The following is a 19,611-nucleotide window of genomic DNA, read 5'->3' as shown; positions in this document are numbered from 1 at the left end:
TAGTGTTCTGTAGCTGAATTTTTCTTTGGGCTGCCAGCTCACAAAAATTGACACAGAGACTTATTAATTATAAAAGCTTGGCCTATAGTTTAGGCTTGTCCCACTAGCTCTTATAACTTAAATTAACGCATTTCTATTCATCTATGTGTTGACACGTGACTCGTGGCTTTTACCTCTCTTCCTGCATGTCTTGTTCCCTCTGCATTCAACTCCTCCCAGACCTCTCTCTATCCAGAAGTCCCACCTAACCTTTTCCTGCCGAGCTAATGGCCATTCAGCATCTTATTAAATCAATCACAGTGACACATCTTTACACAGTGTAAAGCAATATTCCACAACAATGTTCTGTGACATTAGGTTTCCCTTATGTGATGGTCTGAGATGAGAATTTATATTTGATCATCATACCACCTCTGTGTTTTAACTGATTGGTAGGGTTGTGTTATTTTCTTTCTAATGCTGCTTACATTTTACTTACTCTGACAATGTTCTGAATATTAGGGTTTCTCAAACTTTACCATGCACCAGAATTTCCTAGAGGAACAGTTAAAACCCAGACTTCTGGATGCCACCTCCATAAATGCCTATTGGTAGTTCTAGGAAAAGTCCCATTAGTTTGTATTTGTTTACCATTCACCTATGAAATGTACTCTCCTCCCTTCCAGTTGGTATCACTGTTTTAGAAAGATATAGAACCCTTACGGCATGGGGCCAACCTGAAGAAGAAAGTAGGGACAGTGTTTTAAAAGTTTAGCCCCACATCTGAACCTGCCTGGCTCTGGGTCCTTCTCTTCCCTGTCCACTCCTACACTGGTGTCCCTGCCATGAATTCCATACAGTTCAACAAGGGTGCACCATAGATACTCTGAACTGCGATCAAGATCCAGCTTCTGTCCAAACGTAACACTCAGAAGGAAGCCAAGCTCTGAAACCGGACTGAGGACCTCTCTACTGGCTCTGACTTCCAGAAGACTGAAAATGCGGTTAACCTAGGCACACTCATGAGCAAGGTGCAGCTAGGCCCTACACTCAAGATCAACCAGTTTATGAAGAACTGGCTCCAGCTTTAAAAAAAAAAAAAAAAAAAAAAAAACGAACAAAACTTTCCAACTTCACCAAGGCTGTGGTCAACTAATATATAAATAACATGGGTCTATTCAAGGACAATGACTCAGGTCCAAGGGTCTCTTCGTGAAGTGGGGGAAAGGCAAAGACAAAGGGCTGCAGAAAAGCAGCAGCAGAGCTTGGGTCACACCACTACGAACATCTGCCAGTGTGACATGGGCGGCAGAAGGGCTCCAAGCCTGTCCTGCCACCCATGTACCACTGTACCATCAGCCTTTAGATGGGCACCAACACATTAGTCAGCCAGGCAGGCACAACAGCTCAAGAGGCCTCACAACATATACATGACACCAAACTGCACTGACAAATAGAACGATTCTTTCATGTCCTGACAGTTGGACAGAAGCCGTGTACCAGCACGATGAGGAGCAGGGTCTTGGGTCTGGGGCAACAGATTCATTACCCAAATTACTGTGTGGAGGGCCCAGAGCCTAAAGGAGCCCCACTGGGGCTGAAGAGGGCTCAGGTGAGGATTCAAGGATCCAGACTCCTATCTACCAGGAGAAAATCAACTACTGAAGTGCCCATTGATTTCCCAGCAGGCTCTGGGGCATGCTTTGTGTGTTGTGGGGAAAGGCTGGCCCCAAATAGTTTCCAGTTTCTTCATCTCTTTCATCATTTTGTGGTTTCCAAATCCACCAAAACTTCAAGCAGTTTCAATGAAAGAAACCAGTGTGTTTTTGTTTGATCCCAACCCCCACAATGAGAACGCTGGATATTGAAACCAAGGCCTTAAAATATTGCAGGCATTTTGAGGGACTGTATCTATTTCCTTAAGACCTTCAGATGGTCAACTCTGACCCCTCCCAGTGGCCCAGTATGGAAAGCAAGGCTCCAATTAAGGAAATTGTGAGAAAAAGCTAGATACACACCACACACACACACACACACACACACACACACACACACACACACACACCTCCCCAGCTCTTCCTCTTCTAGGTCCTCCCTCCCCTGTTCCCACAATTACCAAATATGATCCTTTCAGAAACCCCTGTGACCCCTGTGACCCCTGTGACGTGAAATAATATAAAATGCTAAATGTGGACCAGAAGCAAGAAAAAAATCTCCATTTTTAATACAAAAAACAGGGAGCTAGACAGATGGCTTAGCAGTTAAGAGCACTTGCTCCTCTTGTAAAGGACTAGCATCAGGTTCCCATCACGCACAGGATGACTTACAACTGTCTGTATCTCCTAAGCATCAGGGTATATATGTGGTACATAGCTACACATGCAGGCAAAACAATCACACACATAAAATAAAAATAAATGTTAAAAAAATAAAACAAAAAAAATGCTTTGAAGAAAAACATATTTCTGGTTACTGTCCAAGCTTCCCTCTTCTTGTTCTGACCTCCACATAAGAAGTCTCTGCCACATTCTTCTGATGCAGTAGGTACTGCAGTTCCTCCCCACAATCATGAATACCTTCTGAAACTGTGAGCCAAAGCAATCCCTCCTCCCTTAAGGTGCTTCTGTGGGGTATTTTGTAACTAAGACAGAAGAAATAACTAATAAAAAAAGATGGTAAAAAAATGGAGCCTATTGTTATGAACCTGACCATGGTGCTTTACTACAGGCCTTCCAAGAGGAAATGGAGAAAATGCAAGAGCTAGAGAAATTTCAGAATACTACGACTACAACTTAGCAGGCTATTCTTGTGGAAGCTCAGAAGACCAAAATTCCAATAGAAATGCAGAAAGTAAAGACATAAAGTTTCAGATGGAAAGAACTCTATCTGGGGGTTGGGCTAAAAACCACTCCTGTTGTATGATAGCAAGTAATCTGGCTGTGCTTTGACAAAGTCTTGAAAATTTAAATGAGGCTGAATTAAAAAGTAATGAACTAATTTGGCACAGAAAGATGTCAAGATAGTATAGTATTCAGGCTGCAGCATGGTTGTTGCTGGCTGATTTCAGCCAGGTTTTCAGTGAGATTTAAGAGTGGTAAGTAAATAGAAAGATGTGGAAAACACATACTTCAGCAAAGAAAATAAGTGTATGCATAAAAAGTTACAGAAAGAGAGGGTAAGGGTCTCTGTGACTGACAGAGCCAGCTGAGTGTTGATCCATGACAAGCAAGAAGCAAGTCCAATTCAACATGATTTAGTAGCCAGCGTTGACTCAAACTCCAAGAATTCCAGGCACTGGGCATATTTAAGCACAGTACAATTTGGAAAAAAAGTTTCCTGGTGATAATTAACTCAATCCCATGTACACAATAAAGGTTAAGGCATGACTATATTGAAACTCTTTGTAAAGTATATGTGACATCTTCCATAAAGATAGATTCTATAGATTGACTACATGTGACATCTTCAGAGTCTGGGAGAGGATCTGCTGTGATCTCCATCTTACAAATAGTACAGAGGCCACTAGGTTATTAACTCTGTCCCCGGCCATCTGGGTGGTAAAGAGATTATACATCTCTCCCTCTGAAGAGACAAACCTTCATATTTAACATTCCTTTCCCCCCTAGTTCTTATCTGTAAACACAAGAAGCTCTGTCCCTCTTTCAGGGGAGGTATGAGCAAAGTGACTCTAATGCACTATGCACTAGGATAATAGAAAAGGTAGCTTAAAAGTAGGACTCCTCCCATGAAGTCCCTCAAGTGTAAAAATGCAGTTATTTGAAAGATTTTCAAAGGAATGTACCTGAGAAACATTGTACAAATAGGGAAAACCTCTGGGGTATCTTTCTTAAACAAAGAGACCAAAGGAAATATTTTCCCTGGTTCAGCAGGGCAGCATAGTAGGAGAGTACTGTAGCCAGAGTCCAAGGAACCTATCTATAACTTCAAGTGGCAGCAGGATTTGGTGTTTTGGTCTGATTTTTCCTACCTATGCTCAAATTCCTCCATTTTGGAATGAGAATGTTTATTCCAATGTATAGTAGAAGGAAATAATTTTCTTTTCCATTTTACAGGGGCTCACTGTTAAGAGTTTGCCTAGGGTCTTTGAAGAGACTTTGGACTTTAGAACAGTGTTGAGACTATTAAAACTAAGAAGAATCTTGAAGTTGGACTACATACATTTTGAATTATGAGATGGCCATGAGCCTATGGAGACCAGGAGCAGGATGGTATAGATTAAAATTTAAATGCTCCCCCTCATGTACTTGAATACCTGGTCCCCAAATGATAGTAGAGGTTTGAAGGTCATGGATGTTTAGAACATCATGGTTGTACCCATTTCTGCTTCTGACTAAAGTCCTTGCTTTTTGGTCTAACCACTAGTTAAAGTGGCATCACATGTTCTTGTTACCATGAATGCTATGAACCAAGGCCTTTGAAACCATGAGCCAAAACAAATATCCCTCCCTTAAGATGCTTCTGTTACATACTTGGTCATAGTGACCAGAGAAGTATTTAATGCACTATTTTTATTAAACGTTCTTGGGTATACTGATACTGGCGATTTGACAACCTCATTTTCTTTGGGGACTAGTAGTCAAAAAGTAACTTGATACTCATGGGAACCTGGGATAGAAAATGGTGATGAAATTCCAAGTGAAAAAAAGGGAATGATCAAAACTGGTTCAATTAGGAATTGAGAAAATTCAGCCCTGAAAATACTGTTTTACATCTAACAAGAGTAAGGATAAGTTAGAGTGTGATACATAATGTTAGAAAAGATTGAACAGCACCTCCCACCCCACTTTCAAAAAAACATGACTTTGTTAACAGACCCTCAAAAAATGGAATCTGTTTTCCTTCTCTTTGTATCTAAACTGTATAGAGAATATGTTTGACCAATAAGGTGAGATAAAATTTGAGGTTCTCAAAATTCCAAAGCTAACCCTTGAGGAAATGTGTTTACCAATATCTCTTACCTAGATAAACTCAGCGCTAACTACTAAATATGTTTGTATGTATGTGAAGCCACCTTCAGTCATCCAGCCAACCAGTACAGTGTACAGAAAACTTGCCTCCCCTTCACAGAATCATGGGAAATTGTTGGTTGTTGTTTTGGGTGAGGAGTTCATAGTCACAGTTCACCATGACAAGGGGTTTCCAGATCCCTATTCAATACTCCCTTTATTTTACCATTCTGCTATCTTCATATTCTCCTTTCTCTTTTCATTTATTCAGTTTCACAATATTTTTGATATATATATATATATATAATATTTTAAATATTAAGTCATAGATTAATAAAATACATTTCTTACCTCTTGTATCAACCTCATGATCAAGAATGGAAGATAGATCGAAAACAATCAATGGCATGCATTTAACCAAAGTATTAATATAATGATGTATAGATATGTTGAATTAGGGACCCGTATATGTCTTAATTACTTTTCTATTGTCACGACCAAGGCAATTTATGGAAGAAAGCACTTAATGAGGGCTTATAGTTTCAGAAGGTAAGTCCATGACCATCAGGGTTGGGGGCATGGCAGCAGGAAGGCATAGCACTGGAATAGTAGCTGAGAGCTCACTTCTTGAGGCAACGAACGTGAGACAGAGAGAAAGTTAACTGGAAATAGTAGTTGTTGCTTAAAGATGGGGGTCCCAGGAATAAATCCACACACCTATGAACACCTGATTTTTTTTTTTTTACAAAGAAGCCAAAGTTATACAATGGGGGAAAAAAGAGCATCTTCAGCAAATGGTGCTGGCATAACTTGATGTTGACATGTAGAAAAATGCAAATAGATCCATATCTATCACCTTGCACAAAACTCAAGTCCAAGTGGATCAAAGACCTCAACATAAATCCAGTTACATCAAACCTGACAGACAAGAAAGTAGGAAATAGCCTTGAACACAGTGGCACAGGAGATCACTTCCTAAATATAACATCAATAGCACAGACACTGAGATTGACGATTAATAAATGGGACCTCATGAAACTAAAAAGCTTCTATATGGCAAAGGACACTGTCAATAGGACAAAATGACAGCCTAAAGAATGGGGAAAAAAAGAATGGGAAAAGATCTTCACCAATCTCACATCTGACAGAGGGCTGATCTTTGAAATATATAAAGAACACAAGAAGCTAGACATCAAAAAACCAAATTATCTACTTTAAAAATGGAGTATAGCTCTAATCAGAGAATTATCAACAGAATAATCTCAAATGGCCAAGATACACTTAAAGAAATGTTCAGCATCCTTAGCCATTAGGGAAATGCAAGTCAAAATGACTCTGAGATTCTATCTTACACCTGTCAGAATGTCTAAGATCAAAAACACTAATTACAGCTTATGCTGGAGAGAATGTGAAGCAAGGGGAACACTCCTCCACTGATGGTGGTAATGCAAACTTTAGAAGCTGCTTTAGAAATCAATATGGTGATTTCTCAGAAAATTGGGAATCAAGCTACCTCAAGACTCAGCTATACCACTCTTGGGCATATGCCCAAAGGATACTCAATCATATCACAAGGACACTTCAAACTATGTTTATACAGCATTATTCATAATAGCTAGAACCTGGAAACAACCTAGATTTCCCTCAAATAAAGAATGGATAAAGAAAACATGGTACATTTACACAATGTAGTATTAGTCAGCTGTTAAAAATAATGACATCAGAAAAGTTGAAGGCAAATAGGTGGAACTAGAAAAAAAATCATCCTGAGTTAGAGAGTCTTCAACCAGTAACTGATGGAAACAGATGCAGAGACCCACAGCCAAGCACTGGGCCAAGCTCAAGGAATCCTGCTGAAGAGAGGAAGGGAGGATTGTACGAGCAAGGGGGGTCAAGGTCATCACAAGGGTACCCACAGAAACAACTAACTGGGCTCATAGGAGCTCACAGAGTCTGAAACGACAGCTAGGGAGTCTGCATGGGACCAACCTAGGCCCTCTACATATGTGTGACAGTTGAGTAGCTTGGTCTGTTTGTGGGACTCCTAACAATAGGAGCAGGGGCTGTCCCTAACACTCTAGCTGGTTTTTGGGAACTTATTCCCCATACTGGGTTGCCTTTCCCAGCCTTAATGCAAGAGAAGGAGCTTTGTCCTACCTCAACTGAAATAAAATGATATGGGTCATAAGTTTCAGCAACAAGCACCCTGACCCTCTGAGTCCTCTCACTGGCCCTGCATTAAGTCACAATGATAAAATGCTAACATACCAACATTTGATAAAATGTACCACAGCAATACTGATTACATGTGCACCACCTATCTCTATCAAAAGTAAGTGTTTTAGTTACTTTAATTGCTGTGACAAGACACCATGATCAAGGCAACTTATAAAATGAAGCTTTTAATTTGGGGCTTATGGTCCCAGAGGATCAAAGTCTATGATCTTCATGGTGGCTAGCATAGCAGCAGGCATGGTGCTTGAGCAGTAGCTGCAGCAGCTAAGAGTTTACATCTGATCCAAAAGGCAGAAAGAGAGCTAACTGGGAATGGCCCTAGTCTTTTGAAACATCAAAGCTCACCCCCAGTGACACACTTCCTACAATGAGGCCACACCTTCTAATCCTTTCCAAACAGTTCCACTAACTGAGGACCAAGTATTCAAATATAGGAACCTATAGAGTTCATTCTCATTCAAACCACCACAGTGAGAAAAAAAGTGTGTGTGCATGTGTGTGTGTGTGTGTGTGTGTGTTTAAGGGTTTCAGAATCAATCATGGAGAAGACAGAGAAGGTTTTACAAAGGGATTGGTGCCTAAATATCATAAAAAGAAGACAGGGTGATAGAGTTGTACTTTATTCAAATGCATTGTTGCTGAACTTAAATCCATGCTGCCTGTATCACCACCAGAAAGACAGAATTCAGATTTTTATTCCTTTGACTTAGTTTGGAATCCAAGTCCTTCAGAAGGCTATTAGTTTAGAGGAATTCAAATCATACCTGGAAACTTAGCAACAAGAACATCTGGGAAATGTTTTATTTTATGGCTCAACCTCTGGGCACTGAAGCACTGAAAGCCACAGGAAAAAGAGATAAAATGGATGTTTGCGAGACCCGGCACACAGTATCCCCCACCAAAGCTAACAGTGATAATAACACACAAAAGCAGAAGTCTAACTGCATTCACAGACAGTGTACTCTCCCCACCCCACAGTGAGTGCTGAAAAACAGGTCAGGTTCACTTGTCTGTTAAGCAGAAGACAATGTGTAACAACTGCATCCAAAGCCACCAGAACCAATGGAAAGACATTTTCAAACTTGCTTTTAAGTTTAATCATCTGTCAAAAGTTATGAACGTGGCCTTTGTAATCATTTACACAAGCACACATTTTATTTCTTTAAGACCAATTCAATGCTTCTATCCCTTCCATTTCTGTATTCAACCAAATTTCTTTTGTTATAAAATTTGAGACTATTCAGATGATATGTTTACACCAAAAATATATTAAACATTTGTTCAAGGATACATGAAACTCCATAACATGAATCAATGTAGCTTTGCCATTTTAATCTGAACATCCCAGACACAGATAAGAGTCTGTACCTTTGCTTCCTTGCCTCTTGATTTGAACCAATTGTCATTTTCTCTATAACACACTCTATGGCATAAAGATGTTTGGGCAAATGCAAAAAACAGTATTCATAATTACTTATAAGATTATTGAAGTCCACTCTGGATTATTCAGGCCGTAATTAAGAAATTGTAATTCTGACCGCCCCCCCAAAAAAATGAAAGCATGAATAATTTCTCTGAAAACTTAGAAAATTATAATTTTTTCCCACTAACTCCATCTACTCTGAATAATGGTTTTTATTAAAGACTTAAGATTCACTCACTTTCACATGCTTATCCAGAAAACTGGAAAGTTGACATTTTCTCAAAAGATAAGCTGAGGGGGAAGGAAGCTGTGTGGCTCTGTGGAAAGTCAGATGTTATTAACGAGTATGGGCCACAGCTGTAACACATGAATCATTGTGAGGAACTCAAAGTCTCAGTGTTCAGTGCACAAAACTATTAGCCTAATTCAGCCTCCATTAAGTGGTGGAGAGCTGGCAAAGAACCAGCTGGATGGTGAGATGCAGTTATCATGATAAATGGGATTTCTCTTTTGTAAGACAGACAGCCTTGCACCTTCCCACAGGGCAGACTGATGGCATTAAACACAAGGACTTATGAGCTAGCTTTGGCCATGTTCAAAATAAAATATTGTGAACAACTTTCACTCTTCTCAAAAGAGAAGATCTAAAAATAACATGAAACAAACAAACAAAAAATCCTGTCTTGACTACATTGGCAGCACCATGGAAAATATTGATTTCATAACCCTACCCTCAAAATTATCATTTTTATTCAACAATTATTGTTATTTTGAGACAGGGTATCATATACATCAGGCTTGTCTCAAGATCTCCATGTCACAGAGAAGGATAATCAGGTCCTGTTCCTCCTGCTCCCACCTCCTAGTGCTGGGACTACAGGTGTGCACCAACATCCCAAGTGTATGTGGTGCTGAGTACCAGGGCTCTTTGTATAGTAGGCAATCAGCACTCTACCAGCTAAGCTATGTTCCAAGCTCCTGGGAGTAACCTTTAACAGAATTTCTGCTTATCTCTCTTTTCTATGTCTTTAACATCTCTTTCCTGTGTGTATGTGTATTTGTGTGCATGTATGTGTATTTGTGTCTATGTGTGTGCATGTTGATATGTATGCTCATCCACCTTTTTCTATTAGGCCTCTCACTGAACTCGGAGCATGACGCTTTGGCAAGCCTCCCTGGCCAGGAAGCCCCAGAGAGAGATCTCCCTGTCCCTGTCTCCCCATCGCTGGCTTTGCAGGCATGTACCACTATGCTCGTCTTTTTGCATGTGTGTTAGGGATCTAAACCTGGTACTCATGCTTGAGCAGCAAACACTTCACCAACTGAGCAACTCAGCACACACCTTTTAGAGAAATCTGTAAAAGTTACCTTGCCACTGTTTTCAATTTTAAGTAGTCATAGTAACAGGGAAAAAGACTTCTAAAATTATATTTTTGTTAATTAATTTCAGTATAGAGCTGCCTAATATTACAGACTGTGGAATACTTTTACTCTGATATGTTATTTGATCCCAACAAAAATTCTATCAGGTGTTTAGGGTGAGTGATACTTCTTCCATCTACAAAGCAGCTTATGAAAAAAATCTAAGAAAATAAACACACATGTTATCAAAGAGTAAATGGCAAAGATAATTTTCTAAAACACCGGACTGTAGGCCTTCTACAGTTTTTCTAAACAAAATATAAACCAAAAGCAATCTCGACTATCTGCCACAGAACAGAAACATGCAAACAAAAATCACAAAAAACATTTCACTTTTAAAGCGTATGCTACTATGAAAAATGCTTTGCTTACAGCCTGAAACACTGTAGTTGTTTAGAAAAGAGAATCTTTGAGGAGCACTGAGGGAGGAGGAGAGAAGGCCTCCTTAGCATTCTCCTTCACGGAACCAGTTTTTGCCTTATCAGAGCACTGTTAAACTTGTTAGCCTAGATAAAGCAGTACATTTAAGAGGAAAGAAAACCAGGCGAGAAGAGCATGAGACAGGCTGAAGGAAGTGTGCTCTGGCTGGTGGGCTTCATCATGCCTCCTCAGAGTTCTGACCAGCCCTGACAAGCATGGAAGAACAAAGGATATTTGCACCACCTAATTACCATGCCATGTGTGGCCTGAACCTTACTAAAAGAAATAAAAGCCCCCAAATCCTCACGTCTGCAGAAAATATTTGAAATGAAAGACCCAAATTTACAAGAAGTTTTTTAGTTCATTCTGTAACTACCCCCAAAGGGATTAATTAAAGAAAAACACATAACAGGTGATGCCTTTCAGTTTTAGAAACTTTAGTGCCTGTATACATGTCCAAGTAGAGTAGAAGGCGGCACTGCGGTAGTTTTCCTCTTAGGTAGCACAACCCTGAACTGTGCTGCAACCCCGAGCAGCAGCCCTCCCTGCCATCCTGGGTGTGATCAGCTCCCTGCCCTCTGTCCTGGGGAACAATCAGTTTCTAATGAGCTCTTTTGCAGCCATGGCTGCTCCCAACCTTAAGAGAAGCTTGACGTTAAATTATATTTTCTAAATCTGTTTCTTTTAAGTGGCCAAAGGGCTTCATAAACAAAATATATTTTCTGTTGATAGTTGAGCAGTAACCAGCAAACAGCATGTTTCAAGAAGGCAAATTAACATTTGTTTCAGGAAGAAGTATATTTTATATTATTTGTGCTCTGGGGCTGTAACTAATCACAAATTCCAAAGATTATGTACTTATATAAAGCTTCTAGAACAGTTGTCCTTTTCACAAAGTGAGAATAGGAAAAACCTCTTAACAATGATAATAAACATGGAAATAAAAAGTAATACAGAAGAAAGAGATTCTCCTGTTTATTGCTTTCTTTTTTACGAAGTTGGACTTTCTGTTCCTTGAATATAACAGGAGTCCTATGTTTCCAAATAGAGCCCTTGGGAAGTTTGTAATTATGTCCATCATTGTGACAATAGAACATGACAAGTGAGCACACTGGTGAGCACCATAGACCAGGACTGGGAGTGAAACTAAATGACAGAGACACATTATATTTTAGCAATAGAAATGCATTGCGCAAACAGCTAACTGTTTTTAAAGTTATTTCAAGATGCCACTTGTTATCAAGAAACAGATTGATATGAGAGCATTTTAACCTCTCGGATTATCAACAACAAAATCAGGTAATTCTCAGTACTAGTGAGATGTTACAGTGTTGGTGGTATAGAGCTGACCATAGCTGCCTTTCAATACTAGTGAGAACCTGAAGACATAGTTTATATCATGTGGTCAGAGAAGAATCTGGTGTAGTCCAGTCCTCGTGAAACACAGTCAACAATATTTATCAAAAGTCACACAAACATTACATGCCTCCACCTTAATTCTCTAGCTGAAATATGAAAATTGAGACATAGTATACATGAAGATGCAGGATACTAAATCCAAGTGACTTCTTGCATTTTTCACTCCAAACATTATCTTGAATGGTACTGAGTACTTGATATGATGGAAGAAATTTTGTTCAATTGAAAAATTCCAAGTTAGAATACTTAGGTTATGAAATATTTAATAGGAATTCTTTGTGCATATCTGTATGTATGTGTTACTGTGTGTTTGTCTGTATATCCGTGTATGTGTACATATGTATGTGCCAGTACAAAAATGCACACGTGTACATGCATGCAATAAGTAGAGGTCAGTGTCAGATGTCTTTTTCTGTTGCTCTGAGCTTTACTTTTTGAGATGGAGTGTTTCTCACTGAATCTGGAGCTCACAGCTTCGCTAGAATGGCCAGCCAACAAATCCTTGAGACCTTCCTTGTCTCTGCCTGCCTAGTGCTGGGATCATAGCTGAACACTGTCATGCTTGGCTTTCTACATAGTGCTGGGATCTGAACTCAGGTTCTCATGCTGGTGAGGCAGGCACTTGACCCACAAAGCTATCTCTCCAGCCTCAGGAATTCTGTAACTCTTCAAATACCAACCAAGTCCTCTTCCTTTTAAATTATGAAATTTGTTGACATTGCCTAAGGAAACAATCTCAATGCGCGCGCACGTGTGTGTGTGTGTGTGTGTGTGTGTGTGTGTGTGTGTGTGTGTGTGTGTGGTATTATAAAGAAAATTATTTAATTCATTTCAGGAACAAAATTGATGTAATTTATACACTGCATATATATGGCATACCCAAGTTTTTATTGTGGTTTATGTCCCCCTTAGGACCATGTGTTTGAACACTTTCTCCCCAGCTAGTGGTACTGTTTATGGAGAATATGGAACCTTTAGGAGGCAGAGCCTTGCTCTGGGAGAAAGTATGTCACTGAGGATGGCTCTGAGGTTTGATAGCCTGGCCAAATTTGTATGTGGCCTTTACTCAAAGGACATATAACAGTTTTCAGGATTAGCCAGTTGTGGCAATCAGGCTGATAAAATTATTTTGTCTCTTAGCAAGTCATTGAGCACTGAAGCCCAAAGCAACAAGGAACATAGAGCTCAGAAACAGAGAGGGATCCCTGATGCAAGCATCCTGAAGTAGTTGTGGGTAGGGAAAGTTGGGGATGGTAGCAGGAGAGAGTGTGGGTGGTGGGGGTGTGCTGTCCTGAGAGAGCACACTTGCTTACCAAGCACAGGGTATTCTGCTATGATCAGGAAGACAACACACATAATCTGTGAGTCCCAGGAGCACTTCTGTTTACAATTTTGATTTACAGTATCACTGAATAAACTGATTGCATTTAAGTCTGAATATTCCACTACCATATTTGCTTGAACTCAAATTGTCTACATTGGTTTACACTTATTATTGCTTCCCCATTCCCAGGATGTCTATATTAGTCAGTCACCTCCAAATGGTGCTGGAAACAAACACACCCACCTCATCACATCCCTTCCCTCCTCAGAAAAGCCCTCTCCAACAACCAGGCAAAAAATACAAAAATTTAAAGCTATTTTAAAATCCTAATAATGGAAAAGAGAAAGGACTTTGTTTTTTTAAGTTCACTGATCCTCTACATTACGCAGATATATATCATACAACCGAGTTTTACTTTTTCATTCTGATGGAGCATCATGCACTAAGAACTTATTCTGAGTTACTAGAGATAAGAATTCACCCAAAAGTAGGAACCTAGGGTTTCTAAACAGAGAGTAGGCAAGGGTAATTGCAGCTTGCAATTGCCTACCCCATGTAACTACTCTTGCCTTTGTTTCATCTAAGTAATATACTTCTAAAGACAGCAGTAAATGTTTACATAAGGTATTTATTTTAAATGTAAAAGAATTCAGAGACTGAGTACTTATAGGGTAGACTGCTAAAAATATAATTCTAGTGGCTTTATAGAAAGCACTAACTTAAGAAAAAACTATTAGAGGCTAAATAAAGAAAATAAGTTTTTACAATATAAATGCCTCAGTGGCTTACCACAAGGTTTATTTCCTGTATGTGTCACATTCATTTGAGTCACTCAGAGATCTGGATTTCTTCTGTTGACTCCATCATCCCCAGGGCCTTCAGAGCCTCTATATCACACTGATGAGTGATGGGAGAGAACAGATGTCAAATAATATATATGATTTTAGAAGTCAAGAGATGTTTCCAACATATTCTAACTCAAAATCATTTTGTATGGATACATACTAACACCTAGTTTTTAAGTAGATCTGTATAAAGAGATACACTAGATAATTAACAACACTAAGAATGAATTTTAATGTTAAGATAAAACACACACACACACACACACACACACACACACACACACATTACAAGGTTGGTAAATGACTGAAATATTGTTATACCAAAGGTCCTTTCAAGTAAAGACTCTGTGACCTAGGTCTGATTCCCTAATGTTCCTCGGTGCCAAGTAAATCTTTAGCCTTATATTCATGTGCTGTAACCAAGAGTGTCAGTGTTGGCAAAGAAAAGGTTGTGGGAATGTTGGGACATTGATTTCCGCACACCTCGACAAAACTAAGAGTAGCCATGCAACCATTAGCCCTGGCCTTGGTGTGAAGGGACAGATTATCAACTCCTGTACATGCTCTGAATTGGAAACAGTAAAGGAACTGTAAGAAATGGATATAGACACTCTCTTTCATTGATTGTGTATTAAATATAACACAATCAAAAGTTTACCTTTGTACAGATCATCAAGTTTGTTAAAATCTAGATATATTTATGGAAAAGTAAAGCAAGGATTAAACGCCATTGAATATACTCTCTGAGTGTGAAATTTTGCAATAGTCCCTAGTTTCTGAAATGTCTCTAGCACGTTTTTGACTCAAAAAAAATATAGACACCTGAACAGCAGTTATCTTAAATTTAGGTGATAAGTCCTAACCTTAGCACCTCAGATAAGGATGCACTTGGAAACAGAGTTTAAAGAGGTGATTAAATTAAATGAGATCATTTGAATGGGGCATAGTCGTATATGATTCTGTCATGATGATTAGGACACATACACACAGAAAGAATAATCATGAAAAGACACAGTAACAAGACAATTATCAAAAAACTAAGAAAACTCTCAGAAAAAAAAATGGACCTGGAAAATACTTTGATTTCCTACTTCTAGCTTCCATAATGGAGACAGGGGGATTTCTGAGTTAAAAACAACTGTGTGGTACTATGCTATGCAAGCCTTAGCAAACTAGTACATCTGTGTTTACTAAAATTCTACACCTCAGCACTTCCACACATATGTTCTTCCAAGTCCTGGAGCTTTGTTGTTTTTCTCTAGAATAGTTTAGGAGAATGTTGTGTGAACCAAACCAGTCATCCTTTCCAGGGTTTTTCCTCTTTTCTTTGAAACCATCCTAAGATAAGAATGTAAGTAGCTAAAGGTGAGCATAGCACATATGTCAAGTAGAATCAGAGTGTACTAAAGCATAAGATCATGTTCCCACTGTGAATCCCCTGTACCATTTGGTCATAAGAATGACACCAGAGGGATCATTCTAGAAGAGTACTCGTGGCAGGTAAGGGCACACTCTACAGATCTCCTCAGAGAGACCTTGAGTGCATGTCTCCAAGTCATAACTTTGTGAGATATGGTTCACTACAAAGAACCAAAACAGCGACTTGCAAAGAGAAAGAAGCTGAGAATGTTTGAGCCTGTGTTACTTAGGAGGGCCTTATTATTTGGTCTTATTATTACCCAATAACCAAAAGAAAATTTCTAAAGATGAAAAATTTTACTGACACTGCAGAGCTTTCCAAAGTGACCCCATGGGACCATAGCTTCAGTAGATTCACCTCAGTAGAAGAGTTCTGTGTTCAAATGGATTTGGAAACTACTGCACTCTATTACAGCCTTCAGGACTCACAAGCCCCAAACCTCCCTAATGAAACCCTTATTAGAATTACTCATAAGCACTCTGTGATTCACATCTGGGGACAATAGCTTTGATGAGAAGTCATGAAAAGCTCTCACTAGACAATGATGGAGCATATAGATGTGCATAGTAGAGTAGGAGCCCAAGGGAGCTGATGTTCTCTGCCTTAAATAACATTTAGCTATTTTGAGCAAAGCTGTGTATTTTGCATACCCAAATATATTACCTCTTTTTCTCAAAAAGTGTATTTGATCTTTTTCTCAACTAAATATATCACACTAAATACTAAAGCCAAACTCATTAGCCACCCATTATTTATTTATTATACATTATTATTATTTATAAACTATAAATATTATAATTATTTATTTCTAAAGACTTTTTAGCAGTTGCAGTAAAATACCAGCCTCCCTGAGCTGGGTTAAGAGGCAGGAAGATCAAAGAGGGAACCTTCTATAAGTGTGATTTGACTCCTTATTCCTGAGAAAGCCAAGCAGGTCCTTGAAAAAAGGATGACAGGCTAGGAGAGATTTGGCTGTACTCATTGGCAACCATTTAATTTTTGTGATTGCCTATGCCAGAAACAATCAGCCAAACCATGTGCATTTCAAACAGAAAGGGCCTGATGTAAGTGGGTATGAAGGTAGGTGGGAAGTTAGCCTTTTCAAATAAATTGTTAGTTCATTTGTATAATAATTTCTTTTTTGTTTAATAATTTAATTTGGAGAATTTCCTTACCAACAGTAAATACACAGCAAAGCAGATATGTTTGAGATCTGATATTAATGTTAAACTAATTTTATCAATTTAAAAATAATTCATTTTAATTTTTAAAGAACTTGACCTTAAGTGTTTATTCATTGGTAACTAAAAAAAAAAATGGGAATCATCAAAGATGAGAAATAGACTCCAGATGATTACCACAGTGGAATAGGCAGAATACTAACAATTTCTAAATGAAAGAGATTGAGTTGCTTCATTATTCTTTATTAACTACAAAGCTCAACAAGCAAATTATCCACTTATCACAGCTGTTTATTTGAGGTTTAAGGGCACTCAGAGGCAACGTGGACCTGTCCCATTTCTTGATAAACATGTCCAGTCCACACCAAACATATCAAATACAATCTGATCTAAGATTCTCAAGCATTTACTACTGCTGAGGAATGAGCATTCTGGGTAACTCCTAGACATCAAACTGCAGTCACTCACTTCCTGGACAGTGAATCTTACACTCATTATTAGCTGGATTTTCTGTGTTTGCACTACAAGCCTTCTTTAGCTGGCTGACATTTGTTTGCAAAAATAAAATGGAAACACTTAACAAACTAGTTTATCTTATCAGGTGCCATGTTCCAGGCAGCAGGAATCCACCTAAGCTACATCCTGGAGATATGTCCATTCTCTGGCTCCTTGGAATGGGGCTGCCAGGAAACTTAATCCATGCTGGCTTGACCAGCTTCTGCTTTGGCTTCAAACACACGTAAAGTACTTGCTATTACTGGACACGCTTCAGGAGACAGTAAGTGCCTGGCAACTGCTAAGCGGGCATATTCTCCTCCCTGAATAAGAGCAGTTCTGTGGAACAGGATGGGAAATAAACAATAAAGTCAGGTAGCTTAAACGTTAATCTTTTTAAATACAGAACCTTGGTGAAGTGCAAAAGAATATTCTCTGATTATTAACTTCTTACACTCTCTGAACTTTCCATCTTAAAGAGCTCTTAATTTGAAGTGAACTTCTAGTGGAAAGGAAATGGCAATCATCTTTCCAGAGGAGAGAATGAATGGTAGAGTCATCAGAACAGGACTGAAGTGGATAGAAATACTACTTGAAATGACTGCTGCCTTCTCCAGAAAGGATCATTAACATTTACATAAATGTATAGTCCTCATTTTGTTTCCAAATTTAGGTTTGATCGGGACCAACAGAACACATAATTAGAAGGGCAGCCTCTGAACATCAGTATCTGCTTTCAATTTACTTTGATCATTTACTTACAAGCACAAAAGAAATCCTATAAAGTGATTTTTCCCAATGTCTCCTTTGTGTTTATTTCCCTCAGGCCTACTCCCAGGGATCCAGTTTACAGTAATTCTTCCCCCAGTCCAGAGTGTGGACCAAGCTCCCCTGTTTCTAAGCTGTGTGACAGCAGTGACAATGCTCAACATCTCTGACCCTCTACTTTCTTGGTTATGATACTAAAACACCAATGATTCTCTAACAGAGCTACTTTGAGGATTAAATTAAATAAGCATCTAAATACAATGCAAGAAGGCAATTACATTCCACGTTAACATACTGTGAACATTTTTTAAAAGTAAATAACAATAAAAATCAAGTTGATCTACAAAGAAGGGCAAAAAGTACATAGAGATGTTTAAAGCATGAAACAATAAGGAAATAACTGCCATAAGAATCTTAGGAAGTCAGGGGTTGGTGAGATGGTTCCATGGTTAAAGGTGCTTGCCAGCAAGCCTAATGTCCTGAGTGCTGTGCCCAGATCGCGACCCCCAGAGAGACCGCCAAAGACGAGCATGCCAGAATGCAAAAGCAAGGTTTAATTCAGGATATACAAGCCTAAGCAGGGACTTCATCCAACAGATCCAACGCAGTGGAGGCTGGAGGAAGTGCCCACCTCTTGCAAGCTCAGTTTTTAAAGGCAAAAAACCACAAGGTTACATCATTTAGGGGTGCTAGTATGGGTACAATTCTGATTGGCTCGCTTCTAGAGGCTTTCTAGAAATCATGGCTTAATTTTACTTCTAAGGGGGTGGTTGCCCGCCACCATTTCTCATTGGCTGCCCTCAGGTGAGGACATTTCTGTGGTCAGTTACCCTGGAAACCAGGGAGAGGACATTCCATAGTCTGGCAGTCATTACCTCGTGACTACCTTGTGACTCTGTACGTTTACACTTCCTAGTTTCTGGAATCTGGACTGACTGGTTTCAGTAACTAAAGGCCTATTCCTAAAAGGAGAAATCTTAAGCCTTAGTTTTAGGGTGAAAGCATTTTGGTCTTATTTCTAAGATGGCTCATTTTGGTCTCACACTGAGTTCAGTCTCCTGAACCCACATGGTGGAAGGAGCCAGCCAATCCCTGAAAGTTTCTTCTGACAACCTCCAAAACACACACAAAATGTCATATGTGCACACACACACACACACACACACACACACACACACACACACACACAAATTAATTAATAGAATCTTACATTGTCTGTTTTTACTTCTTTAGTACCAAGATTTTTACACTTTTCAAAAAATAAGCATTTTGAACTTTCAATGTTTTGCAGGTGAAATCATATTGACCTTTAGTTTTGAAGAACTCATTCATTTTTTTCTTGCTATACCCATTGCCTGCAGTTCCCTTTCCCCCAAATATTTGTCCATAGAAGAATGCAGAGGCCTTCTCACTCCATTGAAAAGGGGGTCTGTGCAATTGAACACAGCCTGCTACACTGTAGCACAATTCCAAAAGAACATCATATTATAATTATAATAAACTGAGGCTACCATCTCCACACTTGTCAACTATGTGTAAGAAAAGCCTCTGAAGCCCCAGGTATATAGATGCTCAGAGTTTAAATGCAAGACTCTCATTTGGAAACTGCATGTAAATGGAAGTATTTATGAGCTGCACCAGCAGCTGGCCCGTGCTTTTGCTGTGGGGTGGTTTCTTAGCTGTTGTGTTGTTTTACATGCTTTGTTTTTATCT

General features: G+C 39.1%; 1 long non-coding RNA gene across 4 annotated transcripts in view; it reads right to left on the bottom strand.

Annotated features, from left to right (window-relative positions):
- Nucleotides 1–19,611, bottom strand: part of LOC107402612 (uncharacterized) — a 45,879-nt gene that overhangs the window by 8,511 nt on the left and 17,757 nt on the right. For all 4 annotated transcript variants that reach the window (XR_013044569.1, XR_013044570.1, XR_006063699.2 and 1 more), the window contains one exon: nt 13,979–14,086. This is a non-coding gene — a long non-coding RNA (uncharacterized LOC107402612). The remainder of the gene's footprint in view (nt 1–13,978; nt 14,087–19,611) is intronic.

This window comes from Peromyscus maniculatus, chromosome 14 (assembly GCF_049852395.1).
Source record: "Peromyscus maniculatus bairdii isolate BWxNUB_F1_BW_parent chromosome 14, HU_Pman_BW_mat_3.1, whole genome shotgun sequence".
Classification (NCBI taxonomy): domain Eukaryota; kingdom Metazoa; phylum Chordata; class Mammalia; order Rodentia; family Cricetidae; genus Peromyscus; species Peromyscus maniculatus.
Note: the sequence above shows the minus strand (reverse complement) of the source record. Positions and strands in the feature narration are given on the sequence as shown.